This window comes from Ruditapes philippinarum, unplaced genomic scaffold, assembly GCF_026571515.1.
Source record: "Ruditapes philippinarum isolate M1 unplaced genomic scaffold, ASM2657151v2 ctg5211_1_1_1_1, whole genome shotgun sequence".
NCBI lineage: Eukaryota > Metazoa > Mollusca > Bivalvia > Venerida > Veneridae > Ruditapes > Ruditapes philippinarum.
Genome location: NW_026864511.1, coordinates 1550 through 19830, shown reverse-complemented (window position 1 = coordinate 19830; position 18281 = coordinate 1550). Strand labels below are relative to the sequence as shown.

Here is an 18281-nt window from a genome sequence, read left to right as displayed (position 1 = left end):
TCGAATAAATTAACTTACAGAACTTTTTCTAAATGAATTGAACTGGAATTCAAAGATTTAACTAACGCACTGGTAGCAACTCAGTTTAGGCCTACTAAATTCATACTATTTGGTGCGGAATGGACGGGTAATGACTGTGTCAATGTCGCAGTCAAACCTAAACAAACAAGCGGGTTCTGTTCAATATTTATACATTCGCGAAATCGACAATGTTAGCGACAGAGCTGTTATGTGGCGTTAAAGTGCTCGTGACATTTTTATTCAAAAATGTGAAAAGTGGGCAACACGAATAAAATGTGTCATATGTTATAGTTAAGGTAGTACACCCCTAATGCACTGTCTCCACTTTGAAGCGTATTCAAATAGGCTAAAATCACTGTAAAGTGTATTGAAACTGAGGGGGCGTGGGTTCAAACCCCAGAAGGGGCAATTTTTTTTCTTTCTTTTTTTTTCTTTTTAACATTTTTTATTAATCTCTCAGACCTCCTATGGAAGAAAAAAGTGTTTTAATTTAATTTTATAATTATTGTAGGTATTTATTTACTAAATAATGCCAAATTTAATAGCAAATATGATACCAGATATTTTCAAAGTTTAATAAAATAAAAACTAAACGGTAAAAGTATTTTATATTTTGCAAGACCAACCAATATACATTAAAGAAAATTTAGGCAAACTTTGAAAATAGCCCCTCATTTTGGAAAATTTTAGGGATATTTTAAATAAGGCTTTTTACATAGGGAAATGGTCAAATTAGTGTTAAAAGTGGGTGGGGTAGGGTTACATTTTTATACATATTAAAAACATTTCGTTTAAAAACAATCATTTTGCTTGTTTAATTTGTTACCTAAATGTCATTATTTATTTCTTAACAATGAGCAAAAGGAAAACGTTTTTCATAATGATGGTATTATAGATTATTTAGAGTTTCCTCATTTCTAAAAAAAACCCTTCTAATGGCAAAGTTTTAGTTCATAAAAATGTCCATAACTCATAAACCACATGGTAAACTTTGTTTAAAGTTTGCATACAGGTGACATTTAAGGCATATAACTGTCCTATGTTGTCAAATTTACAATTCCTTATAGTGCCCATTAGGGGTGTACTACCTTAAACAGCAGCAATCAATAATGTGCACGTATATGATATGGACACGAATAGCTGACCCCATGTCGAGTTATGGTTATTTGGGCGGTGATACTGAGATGAAAAATTCATTAGATACGTGAATAACTCATAATTAAGAATATGAATTTTCTAATAATTATGTCATATTTCTGCAAAATAATTAGACAAATAAATGCTTAATATATAATGATGACATTTAATTAAACTCGAGGATGTCATGCATGCATAAACCTCTACTGATATGACTACCATTTGCTCTCATTTAAATTTGTTTACTTTGCTCTAAATTTATTTTCTCTTTTTTAATGTTGTGTGTGTTCTATGAAAAATAACAATAAAAAACACCACTAAAATTTAAAAATATGTTAGTAAAATTCTCGTTAAAAAGAACTATAACCTAATCATTTCTTCAGACAGATCCGTCATTTATTACCTCCCTTGCTCTTTAATGCGTGCTGAAAACTTGAGATAAAATACGTTAAATCCAAATATTTTGTTTACATATCTATCTTGTTGCTGCACTTTTCTACTGTCATCCGCTCATAATAATGAAACCCATTATACTTTGTTTGATTTTAATTTAATTATGTTGCTTCATAGTTGTGAGTAGTTTGGATTATTATTAAAATTTTTTTACTTTTTTACATTACTATTTCATATAAAATCCCTAGTTTCAAGATCATCGTCATATAGATGTTACGATTGTCAACCATGCTATTACTCTGATCTGAGAAATAAAAAACAAGATACATGTGCGGGCTCCTGTGTCAAATCTGAAAACGATAACAGTAAGTTTACATTAATTTTATTTCGAAAGGCCTTTCGAAAGTACTGTAATACAAAACAATGTTCAGTAAAATTACAGACATGATTATATTCAGTCAAGATACAAAGAAAATAAGATAAAAATTATTGTTTTTCGAAGAATATTTTAAAAACTCGAAGAAAAATATTAAAAAGCTAGTTAGTAATGATAGCTTATACGGAAGCAACATTTAGTAACTTTTGCATGTGTGTTTGTTTCCTTGCTGACAACTGATTTTAACTATGTGTTCATTCATATTTTCTGTAGTTTCAAGAACTTGTTCAAAGGTCAGTCTGATACAAAAATGTGAAATAAGTGGCAGTCTTACCGTGTGTGAGTCTTACCGGTTCATATTTGTGTAACAAATCTTCTGTTAAAAAAAACATCTATAGTTTGACTATATTGTACTTGTATTAACTATTTATTGATAAGAGTAATAAATATTTTTTGAATTCTCTGCTCATGTGTAGAATATCATCTTAGATTTTCAACGGGTAGTTTTCATGTAAATTACAAACTAGCGGTGATTTCTTTATTGACCATTATAGAAATGGCAGACGTATTTCAAAAGTATAAGAATTACCTACTTACCGAATCTTGGTTCAGTCGCATTTTCTACTTATCAATCAAATGATCGAATTATCAAAGAAACTGTGAATTTATTAAAGGGACTCCACTGAGGTTTTTTGACATTGATGTGACTGAAAATATTTTTTCCAGATATATGTTCCATTTGATGTAGGTTTAGACCACTAATCTTTGTTCAAACTCTAAGATCATTCGTGCACTTCGCTTTTCCAAAATAATTATTCAAATTGTGAAAAAAATGACCCAAAATGAAAAGCGTTTAAACGTTTTTCACTCAAACCAGGCTAAGAAAAGCATAAAAATACGATTTTCAATTTATTTCAAGGTATATTTCTTAACTATCTTTGCGTAAATATATGTTTAAGGCGCCCCAGCTCATTTATGTAAGAAATTCAAATATTATGTTTTAGGCTTTTAAACCTCAGTGGAGTCCCTTTTACCAAACACTTGACTTCCTAGCTAAATTGTCTGCTGATCAACTTTTAGGAAAAACAATAACTTAAGTACCTTGTTTGGAAATCAGAAATTTAAACTTAGTTACAGAATTATTTATCAAATTATCAACTTATTCTTCTTGACAGCATTCTATTTTTTCTTAAGATTCCAATTTCCCTTACAATGATATAAAAGTACCATGACAAAATTGTACAGTTTTGTTCATTACAGACTCAACATGCACCAGAAATGCTTCTGTTTTTTTTTCTTAAACAGTAGTAGATAGTTTGTTTAAGAGTTTGATGTTTTGAAAAGTAATGCAAAGGCAAATAACCGAAACCATCGTTTGCCTCTGTTGTATTTTTGTAATTTGTACTGTGGTTGATGTGACTGAGTATTTTGTATAAAAGTCAAAATACCACTTTGTTTATATTTTGCTACACTTATGACAAATACTTTGACAGACAGTGCTACTTTCTTCTGGTGATAAGCATCTAAGCTTTAATTAATTTTTTATACTTCACAATAGCAGGCGCCATGTGCCGTGTGACAGCTGTAAAACATTTCCCCGTTCTCCAATTAAGTGTTGCTATATTTGTCTGTTGATGCCAGTACAATTAAGTGTTCAGAATTGAGTACCACTCAAGCTGGTGCTAGTGGGCATGAGGGATATTACACTTATTCATTACTCCTTATGTACAGACTCAATCAAACCAAGTCTGCAATTTTCATGTAATTGTGTTGTGATTGATGCTTCCGAGGGATCACTTTATTTTTGATTTTTTAATCATTTTTTAAATTCATGTTTAACCTTTATAAAAAGGGAAAAATATTTTCTGAGTCATTATGTCCCTTTAATTACTATCTTTTTATGATTTAATTATATATTGAATTTATTTCTTTCTCAAGTTTCACTCGAGAACAATTGCTACAACATAAAAGTACAAATTTTAGTCTTTTTGCTCAAATTTGCTGATTATTTAATTTGTTTGCTTTCTTTAACAGTTTCGATGTAGTTTGCCTGTCATGTGCTAATAATTATTAAATACAAAAGCAAAAACTGTGTATTTCAAATTTTTACCTTGAAATGTTGCTATCAACTAATTTTGAAAGCGATCGATTCTTCAAAAGACAAATTTTATAAGCGTTAGCACGATCAAACTTATGAATTCTCGTGCATGATATGGTTCATTGTGTGTATTTTATATTTATACGTAAGTATGACATAACAGACATGTATCCGATCCACTAACAATCATTTGAAGTATAAAGATATACATTCACTATGGCGTAATATTGATTTCTATTTGCTCTCCTTTAAACCCACTTCCTTGTTTTGGTGTCATATGACCTATACGTTGAAACGCCGTAAAAAAACAACCAAACAGACAATCGAAATGAAACATTAAATAATTTTTATAAAAATTAAATAAGTATACATGTATATGCAGCTTGCTTAAAAATATCAGAAATACCATTATGAAACATTTAGCCCCTTTGTGACCCAAAGGGCGCCTGCCTTGGAAGGTCGAAGCAACCGTTCATCCCTCACATTGTCGAAATTGAAGTGACTGAATGAGTTTTCAATATTTGGAGTAGCTCAAGAAGGTGGGCTTGTTTTGAATCCTTGTGTGGCATTTTCGTTTGTAACGCCCAAAGTTAACAATATCAACATCCCTGCCTTTACATTGATTTGCCGTAAAAAAAACAATCCAAACAAACAATCGGAAATGAACATTTAATAATATTTATAAACAAAAAACATTTTAAAATATATATCTTTTGCAATAAAATGATTTCGTCTATTCTTAATAAAACCTTTACAATGTAGCCCTTACACAAGCGTTATAATGTCGCCTTTAAACGGGCGCATTTTCAATTTTTCAATCGCATGCCATGCCGAAAATATGTGTCCTTGCAATTAAGTTGTTAATTCACGTTATTCTTTAATATAACTTCTATTTAAGGAAGTCTATATCAGTCATTTATTTATTTTTTCATGATATCATTTTGCAAGGTTTAGCAAAATACACTATGAAGAAAAATTGTATTCACCTCCCGCCTAGTGTTAGCATTTTATATGGACGTTTATTCAATCTAAATGATCAATGTCTTTGTTCTCGCCATAATACTCCTGCATGCATAATTAAATTCAATGTCACAATCTACAATAACAAAAGTGCCACATGGTTGTAGAGGTGTATCATTGAAAATTCTCACAAAATATTTGTGCTTATTACACATTCATTTAAGAGTTTATATACATGTATTTTGTTTTTATTGTCATTTAATCTATGTTTTCTATGCATGTATGTACATGTGTAGATGAAACTTTATTTCTTCTGCCTGCAGTATACAAAGGTTTGTTTTGAATTTTGAATAAAAGAATAAATTCAAATTATTTGTATGAAAGAAATATTTTGGTACATGCACAAAATCATTGTTAAACAGTTAAAATCACAGAATCGGTTTTTATCAAATTATCATTTTTTACAATTTCGATAATCGACTATTAAGTTATGGAAAAGTCGTTATAAGAGATAGCGATAAACCCTTTAAGAAAGATAAGTATGAAACCTTGTCATTGTAACTCGTGTAACACAAATGGACATTTCGCCATTTGAAATAAATTACAATACACATAATAAGTATAATAAAGAGAAATGGAGCAAAACTAATCCTAAACACATACTAATAAGCTATACTGCACAAGGGAAATCATCCATGTTAATCCCAAGATAGTCATGAACAATAATCTCATTTTAAAACTGGTACCTTTCACAGGTAATGGCGAATGTTCAAAATAGCCTTTCGTCATAATGTATATCTAAAGACTTGTTATCAGCAAACGATCCTCAATATGAAACGCATCAATTATGATATCTATCGAGAGTGTGTAAAAGAAAAAAGATGATGCTGGCGATATAAAGTCCAACCAAATATTTGTGTTTTCCTTGCGTCTTGTTACATAGATATGTGTCACATGCACAAACTTCAAGTTGTCCATCTTTTGAACATTCTGATACCAGAGTAATATTTGAACAGCCTCTTGTAATACCTGTGAATATAGAAATGTACATTAATTTTGAAATGTGTCGATCTCAGCCAACTACACAACGTTCGAAATAATTTCTTAATATGATATTTTTAGAGCACTAAAATTATTAAATGAATAAATCAGATTCAATTAAATAAAATCTGTGTATAAGTTTCAACCGAAAGCACATTTATCATGCTTTTTCTAATGTCAACGATATTCACTTCCAACACTAAAACCATCTTTAACAATAATTACTTAGGTCGAGCCAACAAACAGGTCTGCTTCATTCACACGAGGTATTTGCCTTATTATACAACAAATTCCTAATTTTATATGCTTCATTTGCCTTATTGACATATACTCAAAGTATAAACGCACGAGATTTTTGCTGTTCGACTCGGAGTCGCACAATGGTAACTACATACTTTACCTCTTCGACTTTTGGACATGTGTTGCACTTGAAAAAAACATCCAAATTTATTTGCCTAAGTCGCGAAATTTAGTTCAAAGTTGGATGCTTCATAGCTGCATGAATTTATGTGCCTATACTCTTAAGAAAAACACCGACAAACATTTGTTACAAAGAGTTTAGACATAATTTTTACCATAAATTCTCCTTTTTGATAGCTTGGATTCGCAAGTTTGCCCAATGTAATTCGTACATAATTTGGTCCGGAAAGAAAATTAAAATTTTGTAAGATAAGATTCCATTTGCAGTACTTTCCAGCTTCCCTTGTTATAACTAGGTATACTCATAGCTTAAAGCATCTTATCGGGAACCAGCACCCAAATAAAGAGCGGAATCGGAAGAATAAAGTGACTTACTTGAATGATAATAAATTTTCCAGGATTTATCAGCAATTCTTTTCTGAGAGATCGTTAGAACGCAATAAGAATCGCTTTCGAAAATAAGATATTTACGAGATTTTCATGTATGAAATTCCTCGAACATGTATATATTGTTATCTACATATTTATAATAAGGAATTTGAGGCATGATAAGGCAAATTCCTGATGTCAGGTATTTGCCTTATGAAGCAGACCTGACAAAAGAACCTTGAAATAAACTTAACAAATTTATAATCCTTTGGTAGAAATAACTTTAAATGCGAAACAAAATAAAAAGATAAATATAAACACAAACCCATAAATAATGCAGAAATTAAAACACGTTTGCGATTAGATATATACTGAGTTAAAATTTCAATTGGAAATATATTGTACCCAATATACATGTATGCTATGTCTACATATTCTAAGCTATTTGGACTTTTGACTAGTTAAATAACTGATATATGTATTCATTTTTGACAATATGCAAATCATTATTAAAGTATACCATAAACATACTTACAACCTTTTTGGTTTGATTTCACGCAAGAGCCAGAACATATCACATTCAATTTGTTAGATTCATCAAAGGGATCACCGCATGACTCACAGCTGTAACATCTTAAATTTGACGCTCCTGCATCTGCCACAATATGGTAATATTATTTTCTTTTCTTTCAATACATTTTGTTAATATGTTAAGCTTCGATTTTATTATCACATTAAATAAACAGCAATAAACTAGAACAGCAACATTTTTTTTACAATAAAAAACTTTTTTTTTTTCATTAAAGGAATAGCTGACTCTAAAAGCATATGATTTAATATATTAAATATTTCATATTAATACTTACACTTTTGGATAAATAGTGTAACAACTAAACAACACACAAGTGGTTTCATCTTTGACTATTTCCCAGTACAATAACCTGTTTGTTGTTTATAACTCATACGTATAACATAGTTTTACACAAAATCTGTCAGTAGTTAGTTTTTGTCAAAAATAATCATTGGAATATTTAAAGCACTGTGAAAGCTGATACCAACAGTTGATTATTATATAATCATGCCGTGGGTAACATGATTCGATTTGCGTCGATAAATAGCAAAAAGGTGCATAAAATATCGACAAATGAGTGAGGCAACCAATGAAATATCAGTATTTTGCACACCTCTTATCGACTGGATATTGGCCAAATATCCCACGGCTGATAAATGATAACGGTTTTGCCGTGGGTATCCGAAAATGATGCAGAATTGGACATACTACAGTTACATATTCTTACTTTTTAACATAAGGCGATGCTTCATTTTGAATAAATTACAATGAATATTTTAGTGTCAAACATTTCCTTCTTGAATGTCATGATTTTTCACAAATATCGAATAAATTAACTTACAGAACTTTTTGCCACAGTAACATCTAAATGAATTGAACGGGAATTCAAATATTTAACTAAAGCACTGGTACCAACTCACTTTAGGCTAACTTATCATACTATTTGGTGCGGAATGATGGGTAATGACTGTGTCAATGTCGCAGTCAAACCTAAACAAACAAGCGGGTTCTGTTGAATATCTATACATTCGCGAAATCGACAAGGTTAGCGACAGAGCTGTTATGTGGCGTTAGAGTCCTCGTGATATTTTACATTAAAAAATGCGAACAGTCGGCAACACGAAAAAAATGTGTCATATGTTATAGTTTAACATAAGCAACCAATAATGTGCACGTAAACGATATGGACCCGAATAACTGACCCCATGTCGAGTTATGGTTATTTGGGCGGTGGTACTGAGATGAAAAATTCATTAGATATGTGAATTACTCATAATTAAGAATCTGAATTTCTTAATAATTATGTCATATTTCTGCAAAATAATAAGACATTTTCCCTCATTTAAATTTGTTTACTTTGCTCTCAATTTATTTTCTCTTTTTTTAATATTGTTTGCGTTTTATAAAAAAAAAAAAAAAAAAAAAAACAATAAAAAACACCACTAAAATTTAAAAATATGTTAGTAAAATTCTCGTTAAAAAGAACTATAACCTTATATTTCTTCAAAAGAGCCGTCATTTATTACCTCCCTTGCTCTTTAATGCGTGCTGAAAACTTGAGATAAAATACGTTAAATCCAAATATTTTGTTTACATATCTATCTTGTTGCTGCATTTTTCTACTGTCATCTGCTCATTTATATTAATATAAAATGTATTTTTATCTTTAAGATTTTGTTACCATTCGATTAAGGGAGTTTGTGAATTATAAATTATTATTATGATTATGTATTAATAAAACCCATTGTATTTTGTTTGGTTTTAATTTTATTATGTTTCTTCATAGTTGTGAGTATTTTGGATTATGTGTTTTTTTATATATTTTACATGGATTATTCTTGTTCTTTTTTTATTTACATTACTACCTTTGTATAGCAGCCACCTTTAGGAGGCAAAGATATTGTTTATTGCCGCGAGGTGTTGATCTAAGTGTTTGGTGTTTATTTTTGTTGTCGTTGTTTTTTTTTGGGGGGGGGGGTTTGGGGTTTTTTTTTGTTGTTGTTGATTGTTATGCGTATGCGTGTGTGCGTATCCACTAGATCTATTTAAGAAATTCATGTTGCAAGCATTTTTTTGTCGCAGATCAGTTTATTTAATTTCAGTGTGAAATCTAAGTGTGTTTGGTGGCTGATTTCTGCCATTTCTTGTCTTCGTGTCTTCGCCCCTCAAACATCGATGGTAAGACAGGATAATATGCTCATTTTGCCGTCGACCTTTTGAGGGCACCGGTACGAAGACACGATACATTTTAGGCAAATTAATGATATTATCGATGAATTTATTATAAAACATCCTTGTCATAAATTTGAATTTAAATATGCACTAAGAAGGCGCAAAGTTCTTTTCGCGACATAAGCTTTCTTCCCACTATGTTTACTTTAAGTCAGCATATGTGTTATTGTTTTATGCATGACTACCGGAAGGCGAAGACACGACGACACGAAACATTGTTCACCATTTCATTATTAAAAGAGAGAAAATAAGTATACTTAAAGAAAGCCCAACACGGCAAAATTGAAAATGTTGCAGGCTCGGTTTGATTGAGCCTGTTCTAAAAGAAGAAAATGTGTTTGCTCCCAGCAGAGTATGCACTGTATACTGAATGGTGGCGATAAACGATACAAATCTATGGTAACAAGTAATATTAATTTCCGAAGAATAAATGTTGGATATGGCGGTGTATGTATATAGTATCAGATTGTATATCGATCGGTGTATAGATTGTTTTAGTTGTGTGTTAGACGATATCTATAGCGTTTCATAATAATCCTTGCACATCAATAGGCAAGTGGTTTAAATTGAAATTGTAACAAAGTTATCAACTGTTTTGTTTTAATATAGGTGTCAAACTAATGAATAAGGGACGTCCGTGGCCGAGTCGTTAGCGTCGTTGATTTAAAAACACTTGGCTCTCACCGCTTCAGGGTAAAGTCACGCCAGTGTCTTCAATTTTTTCATGTGACAAAGCTATCCTGTTTGCTTAGAGAACGTCAGTGTTTCTACACAAATAATGCAAAAAGGGGCACGCGAGGTCTTACTCCAGTATAACTGGAACGTCGCCATATAACGTGTGTTGTGTTGTTCAACACATCCAAAACATATTGATAATAGAATCACACGACTCTTTCATTTGTTGCTATAACATTTACTATTACTCGTCATCTCTGTATTGAGATTGAGCTTCTGCAACCATTTTACGAGTTGTATTGACATATACACCAACAACCGTTACAGACTGTAATATAGAGCTCGAAAGAAATTGTTTTCGGCGGAAACCAGGCTCTGACGTATTCCCGTTAAACAGTTACCCGGCAGCTATTTCTTCCGTCTTATTCTTCCACATTGTATTTAAGAAAAAATAAAACTAACATTTTTTTATTATAAATCTTGTCTGATATGCAAATATGTTGTTATCAAATTTCTATTAATTTCATTACATTTTTTTACATTTAAGAGCATTTCCAGACGTTTGTTGTTTTAAGGAAGTATGAATTTTTTTTCTTATTCTAAATTAAAGAAGAAACCTGTGCGGGCTTCTGTGTTAAATCTGAAATTGATAACAGTAAGTAAACATTAATTTTATTTCGAAAGTAATACAAAACAATGTTCAGTGAAATTACAGACATGATATATTCAGTCTAGATGCAACCAAAATAAGATAAAAATTATTGTTTTTCAAAGAATATTTCAAAAACTTAACTCGAAGAAAAAGATTAAAAACTAGTTAGTAATGATAGCTTATAAGGAAGCAAAATTTAGTAACTTTTGCAAGTGTGTTTGCTTTCTGGCTGACAACTGATTTTAACTATGTGTTCATTCATATTTTCAGTAGTTTCAAGAGCTTGATCAAAGGTCAGTCTGATACCTAAATGTGAAAGAAGTGGCAGTCTTACAGTGTGTGCGTGCGATTCATATTTATGTAAATACAAATATCTATAGTTGGACTATTCTGTACTTGTATTAACTATTTATTAATAAGAGTAATAAATTTTGCTCATGTGTAGACTATCATCAACGGGTATTTTTTATGTAAATTACAAGCTAGCGGTGATTTCTTTATTGATCATTATAGAAATGGTAGACGTATTTCAAAAGTATATGAATTACCTACTTACCGAATCTTGGTTCAATCGCATTTTCTACTTATCAATCAAATGATCGAATTATCAAAGAAACTGTGAATTTACATTTGTCTTCTTAGCTAAATCGTCTGCTGATCAACTTTTAGGAAAAACATAACTTAAGTACTTGTTTGGAAATCAGAAATTTAAACTTAGTTACAGAATTATTTATAAAATTATCAACTTATTCTTCTTGACAGCATTCTTTTTTTTCTTAAGATTCCAATTTCCCTTACGATGATATAAAAGTACCATGACAAAATTGTACAGTTTTGTTCATTACAGACTTATCATGCACCGGATATGCTTTAATCTTTTTTTCTAAAACACTTTTTTGATAATCTGTTTAATGATTTAATGTTTTGAAAAGTATTGCAAAGGCAAATAACCTAAACCATCGTTTGCCTCTGTTGTCTTTTTGTAATTTGTACGGTTAAAGTGATTGAGTATTATGTATAAAAGCGATCGATTCTTCAAAAAACAATTTTTTATAAGCGTTTGCACGATCAAACTTATGAATTCTCGTGCATGATATGGTTCATTGCGTGTATTTGATATTTATGCGTGAGTATGACATAACAGACATGTTTCCGATCCACTCCACCAAGAATCTTTTGAAGTATAAAGATATACGACATTCACTATGGCTTTATATTGATTTCTATTTGCTCTCCTTTAAACCCACTTCCTTGTGTCATATGACCTATACGTTGAAACGCCGTAAAAACATCCAAACAGACAATCGAAATGAAATATTAAATAATATTTATAAAATTCAAATACATGTATTATTTAATGCAATTTGTTTTATAGCAGAAATATCATTATGAGACATTAAGCCCCTTTGGGGCTAAAGGGTGCGTGCCTGAAGGGTTGAAACAACCATTTATGCCTCTCATTATCGAAATTGATGTGACTTATCTCTTAGTTCCAGTAGGTAGGCTGGTTTAAACTCCTAGTGTATTAGTGTTGCATTTGCGTTTGTAAGGCTCAAAGGTAACAAAGCCAACTTCTCTGTTTCGGTGCCATATGGGCTATACGTTAAAACGCCGTAAAAACAACAAACAAAAAGTCGAAATAAAACATTTAATAATATTTATAAAAACATTTAAAAATATGTATCTTTTACAATATAATGATTTCGTCTATTCTTAAATAAAAACTTTACAATATAGAAAATTACATAAACGGAAATTTACCGCTTTTAAAGGAGGGCAATCATGCCGAAAATATGTGTATTTGCACTACAGTTATTATTTCAAGGTCTTCTTTAATAAAACTTCTATTTAAGTAAGTCTATACCTATAATTTATATATTTTTTATTATATCACTTTGCAAGGTTTACGCTCATTGAACGCCGCCTATCTTTGATGATCTCGATTATCATATTTTAGCAAAATACACTAAGAAAAAAAAATGCTTTCTCCTTGATCTCTCACCTCCCGCCTAATGTTAGTATTTTGATATGGACGTTTATTCAATCTAAATGATCTCTTTATTCTCGATGTAATACTCCTGCATGCATAATTATTCAATCTTCAATAACAAAAGTGTCATACTTTGATCAGATCCCACAATTAAATGATTTAATGGTGGTAGAGGTGAATCATTGAAAATTCTTGTTTCATACAAATCACCACAATAATGTATGTAAAACGTAGTACAAATTATATATTCTTTCCAGAGTTGATATATTTTGTTTTTATTGTTCTTTTATTTATGTTTATATCCATGTATGTACATATGTAGATGGAACCTTATCTCTTCTGCCTGTAGTATACAAAAAGTTTGTTTGAATTTTGAAAAAGAATAAATTCAAATTACTTTATGGGAAAAAAATATTTTGGCACATGCACAAAATCATTGTAAGACGGTTAAAATCTTATTTTAATCTTTTGCTCCGAAACATTTTATTATGTTAACATACAGTATGAATTCAGTTGTGTAGAATCAAAGAATCGTTCTTTTATCAAATTTTTACTTTTACAATTTCGATAATCTACTATAAAGCTATGGAAAAGTCATTATAAACTGTTTTTAAATTCTATACAAAGTTTCATAAAGATAGCTATATACCGTTTAAGAAAGGCTAGCATCAAACTCTATCATTTTAACTCGTGTAACACAAATGAACATTTTGTCATTTGAAATAGAATACAATACAAATAATACGTATAATAAAGAGAAAGGGAGCAAAGCTATGCATAGACACGTGCACATTCAAAAATAATATCATGTTTTTGTTTTGTTTTATTATTTAGAATATAAGTTTTACTAGCAAGCTAAACTGCACAAGGGAAATCAGCCATATTTATCCCAAGATAGTCATGAACAATTATCTCATTTAAAAACTGGTACAAGTGTTTGTCTATAACTGTATAGTGAAAGATTAAACACATTTGAAAGTACTTTTCTCAGGTAATGGCGAATGTTTAAAATAACCGTTCGTCATAATGTACATCTAAAGACCTGTTAACAGCAAACGATGATCAATATGAAACGCGTCAATTATGATATCTATCGAAAGTTTGTAAAAGAAAACAGATGATGCTGGCGATATAAAGTCCAACCAAATATTTGTGCTTTCCTTGCGTCTTGTTACATAGATAGGTGTCACATGCACATACTTCAAGTTGTTCATCATGTGAACAATCTGATACTAGAGTAATATTTGAACAGCCTCTTGAAATACCTGTGAAGATATAAATGTACATTAATTTTGAAATGTGTCGATGTCAGCCAACTTCACAACATTCGAAATAATTTCTTAATATGATCTTTTGAGAGCACTAAAAAGTATTACATGAATTAAACAAAATATGTGTATAAGTAACAACCGAAAGCACATTTTTCGTGCTTTTACTAATGTCAACGACATTCACTTTCGAGACTAAAACCATCTTTATTAATAATTAATTAGGTAGAGCCAACAAAAGAACATTGCAATAAACTTTACAAATTTTAGATCTGCTTGGGTCACTAAGTTTCCTTTGGTAGAAATATGTTTAAATGCGAAACACAATAAATAGATAAATATAAACACAAAACCATAAATAATGCAGAAAATAAAACACATTTGCGATTAGGTATATACTGAGTTGAAATTTCATTTGGAAATTTATTGTACTCTGTGATGATACCCAATATGCATGTATGTTATGTCTACATATTCTAAGCTATTTGCACTTTGACTAGTTAAATAACTTATTTATTTATTCCTTTTTATCAATATACAAATCATTATTAAAGTATTCCATAAACATACTTACACCCTTTTTTGTTTGATTTATGGCAAGAACCAGAACAAGTCACATTCAGTATGTTAGATTTATCAAAGGGATCACCGCATGATTCGCAGCTGTAACATCTTAAAGTTGACGCTCCTGCATCTGCCAAAAATAAGGTATTTTTCAATTCGTTTCTTTTTAAATGATTTTTTTCGATTTCATTTCAACATTAAATAAACAGGAATAAACTAGCAATGAATTATTGAATCAAAAATATCACAAAAAGTTGTGTGATATATTTTCACAAATTTGGCATGTGCCACCTGCCTTCTACTTTCATGCCAACAACGCAAGTAATTAAGTGAGAATTTCTTCAGAGCTCTATCTTCACAGATTGTTGTTGTTGTTTTTGCTGTTGTTGTGTTTTTTTTTTCAGGGTGGAAGGAGATTTTTTGTTCAGCATTAAAATATCTCTATGTTTCTATATGTGTGTAATCTAAAATACGCAAGTCACGCTTCTCAACAACGCATTCGACAGCACAAAAGAATTGTGTAAAACAGTCCGTATTTACTAACTGATTAAAATTTTGGAACTTTTAATGCAGATTTACTAAGGTTAATGTGTACAAAAATAATTACAAGAAGTTTTACCTTTTCAATGTTACAAAATTGGATATAATGTCTTTAGTCAGATTCAAAATGACTTTAGTCGTTCAAACAAATAAAAACAATACGACACACAACTCTTCAATAACTTACATGTTTATTCAATACACTTATAATATTATATAAAAAAAACGTCATTACAATATGAAAAACGTCTTTATGTTTTTTCATTAAAGGAATAGCTGCCTTTAAAAGCATATGATTTTATATATTAAATATTTTAATATTAATACTTACAATTTTGGATAAGTGTAACAACTAAACAACACACAAGTGGTTTCATCTTTGAGTATTTTCCCAGTACAATAACCTGTTTCTTGTTTAAATCTCATACGTATAATATAGTTTTACATAAAATCTGTCAGTAGTTTGTTTTTGTCAAAATAATCATTGAAATATTTAAAGCGCTGTGAAAGCTGATACCAACAGTTGATTATTATATAATCATGCCGTTGGTAACATGATTCGATTTGCGTCGATAAATAGCAAAAAGGTGCGTAAAATATCGACCAATGAGTGAGGCAACCAATGAAATATGGTTATCGGCCAAAAATTCCACGGCTGTTAAATGTTAATGGTTTGGCCATAGGTATCCGAAGATGATGTAGAATTGGACATACAACAGTTTCATATTCTTACTTTTTACCAGGAGGCGATGCTTCATTTTGAATAAATTGCAATGAATATTTTACAGTCGAACATTTCCTTCTTGAATGTCATGATTTTTCATAAGTTCAAAGTAGATTTTATCGAATAAATTAACTTACAGAACTTTTTCTAAATGAATTGAACGAGAATTCAAAGATTTAACTAACGCACTGGTAGCAACTCAGTTTAGGCCTACTAAATTCATACTATTTGGTGCAGAATGGACGGGTAAATGACTGTGTCAATGTCGCAGTCAAACCTAAACAAACAAGCGGGTTCTGTTGAATATCTATACATCCGCGAAATCGACAATGTTAGCGACAGAGCTGTTTTGTGGTGTTAAAGTGCTCGTGACATTTTTATTTCAAAAAATGCCGATAAGTTTTCCGGCCCAACCCCACGAAAAAAAAATTTAAATGTGTCCCAAATTTTGTTATATTTTAAACCCGCAGCAAACCAATAATTTTGGCCCGTTTTACCGATATGGACCCGAATCTAAACTGACCCCATGTCGACGTTTATGGGTTATTGGGGCCAGTTGGGTACTGAGATGAAAAATTCATTAGATACGTGATTAACTCATAATTAAGAATCTGAATTTCTTAATAAATATATGTCATATTTCTGCAAAATAATAAGAGGAATAAATGTTTAATATATAATGATGACATTTAATTTAACTCGAGGATGAAAGTCATGACACTTTCCATTGTCTGTCATGCAGGCATGAAACTCTATTGATATGACTACCATTTTCACTCATTCATATTTGTTTACTTTGCTCTCTATTGATTTGCTCTATTTAATATTGTTTGTGAGTTGTACCGTAAATCGTCACCATTCAATATACAGTGCATACTCTGCTGGGAGCATACTCAAATTTTCACAAACTTTTAGAACAGGCTCAATCAAACCGAGCCTGCATCATTTACAATTCAATTCAACGATAGGTGTATAGATTGTTTTAGTTGTGTGTTAGACGTTCATAATAATCCTTGCAAATCAATTGGCAAGTGGTTTAAATTGAAATTGTAACAAAGTTATCAACTGTTTTGTTTTAATATAGGTGTCAAACTAATGAATAAGGGACGTCCGTGGCCGAGTCGTTAGCGTCGTTGACATAAAAGCACTTGGCTCTCATCGCTTCAGGGTAAAGCCACGCCAGAGTCTTTGAATTTTTCATGTGAGAAAGCTATCCATCTAGCTTAGAGAAAGTCAGTGTTTCTACACAAATAATGCACAAAGGGGCACGCGAGGTCTTGCTCCAGTATAACTGGAACGTCGCCATATAACGTGTGCTGTGTTGTTGAACACATCCAAAACATATTGATAATAGAATCACATGATTCTTTCATTTGCTGCTATAACATTTACTATTCCACGTCATCTTTGTATTGAGATTGAGCTTCTGCTACTTTTTACAAGTTGTATGGACATATACACCAATAACCGTTACAGACTGTAATATCTAGCTCGAAAGAAATTGTTTTCGGTGGAAATAAGGCTCTAACCGTTACCCGGCAGCTATTTATTCCCGTCTTATTCTTCCACATTGTATTTAAGAAAAAAATAAAACTAACATTTTTTATTATAAATCTTGTCTGATATGCAAATGTGTTGTAATCAAATTTCTATTAATTTCATTACATTTTTTTACATTTAAGAGCATTTCCAGACGTTTGTTGTTTTAAGGAAGTAAAAAATTCTTCTTTTTTTTTCTTATTCTAAATTAACTGTTAAATGATTTTTGATTACATTTCTATCTTATATAAAATTCCTAGTTTCAGGATCATCATCATATAGATGTTACGATTGTCAACCATGCTATTACTCTGATCTGAGAAATGAAAAATAAGAAACCTGTGCGGGCTCCTGTGTTAAATCTGAAATTGATAACAGTAAGTAAACATTAATTTTATTTCGAAAGTAATACAAAACAATGTTCAGTGAAATTACAAACATGATAATATTTAGTCTAGATGCAACCAAAATAAGATAAAAATTATTGTTTTTCAAAGAATATTTCAAAAACTTAACTCGAAGAAAAAGATTAAAAACTACACAAGTAGTTAGTAATGATAGCTTATAAGGAAGCAAACTTTAGTAACTTTTGCAAGTGTGTTTGCTTTCTGGCTGACAACTGATTTTAACTATGTGTTCATTCATATTTTCAGTAGTTTCAAGAGCTTGATCAAATTTCAGTCTGATACCTAAATGTGAAAGAAGTGGCAG

General features: G+C 30.8%; 2 long non-coding RNA genes across 2 annotated transcripts; both read right to left on the bottom strand.

Moving 5' to 3' along the window:
• Positions 1-4680: 4680 nt before the first annotated feature.
• Positions 4681-7939, bottom strand: LOC132725835 (uncharacterized). The gene is made up of 3 exons (XR_009625117.1): positions 7682-7939; positions 7351-7470; positions 4681-6014 (listed from the first exon to the last, which is right to left on the bottom strand). It is a non-coding gene; the product is annotated as an uncharacterized LOC132725835 (long non-coding RNA).
• A 4640-nt stretch (positions 7940-12579) lies between these two features.
• On the bottom strand, positions 12580-15858 carry LOC132725834 (uncharacterized). The gene is made up of 3 exons (XR_009625116.1): positions 15639-15858; positions 14778-14897; positions 12580-14200 (listed from the first exon to the last, which is right to left on the bottom strand). It is a non-coding gene; the product is annotated as an uncharacterized LOC132725834 (long non-coding RNA).
• Positions 15859-18281: the final 2423 nt, after the last annotated feature.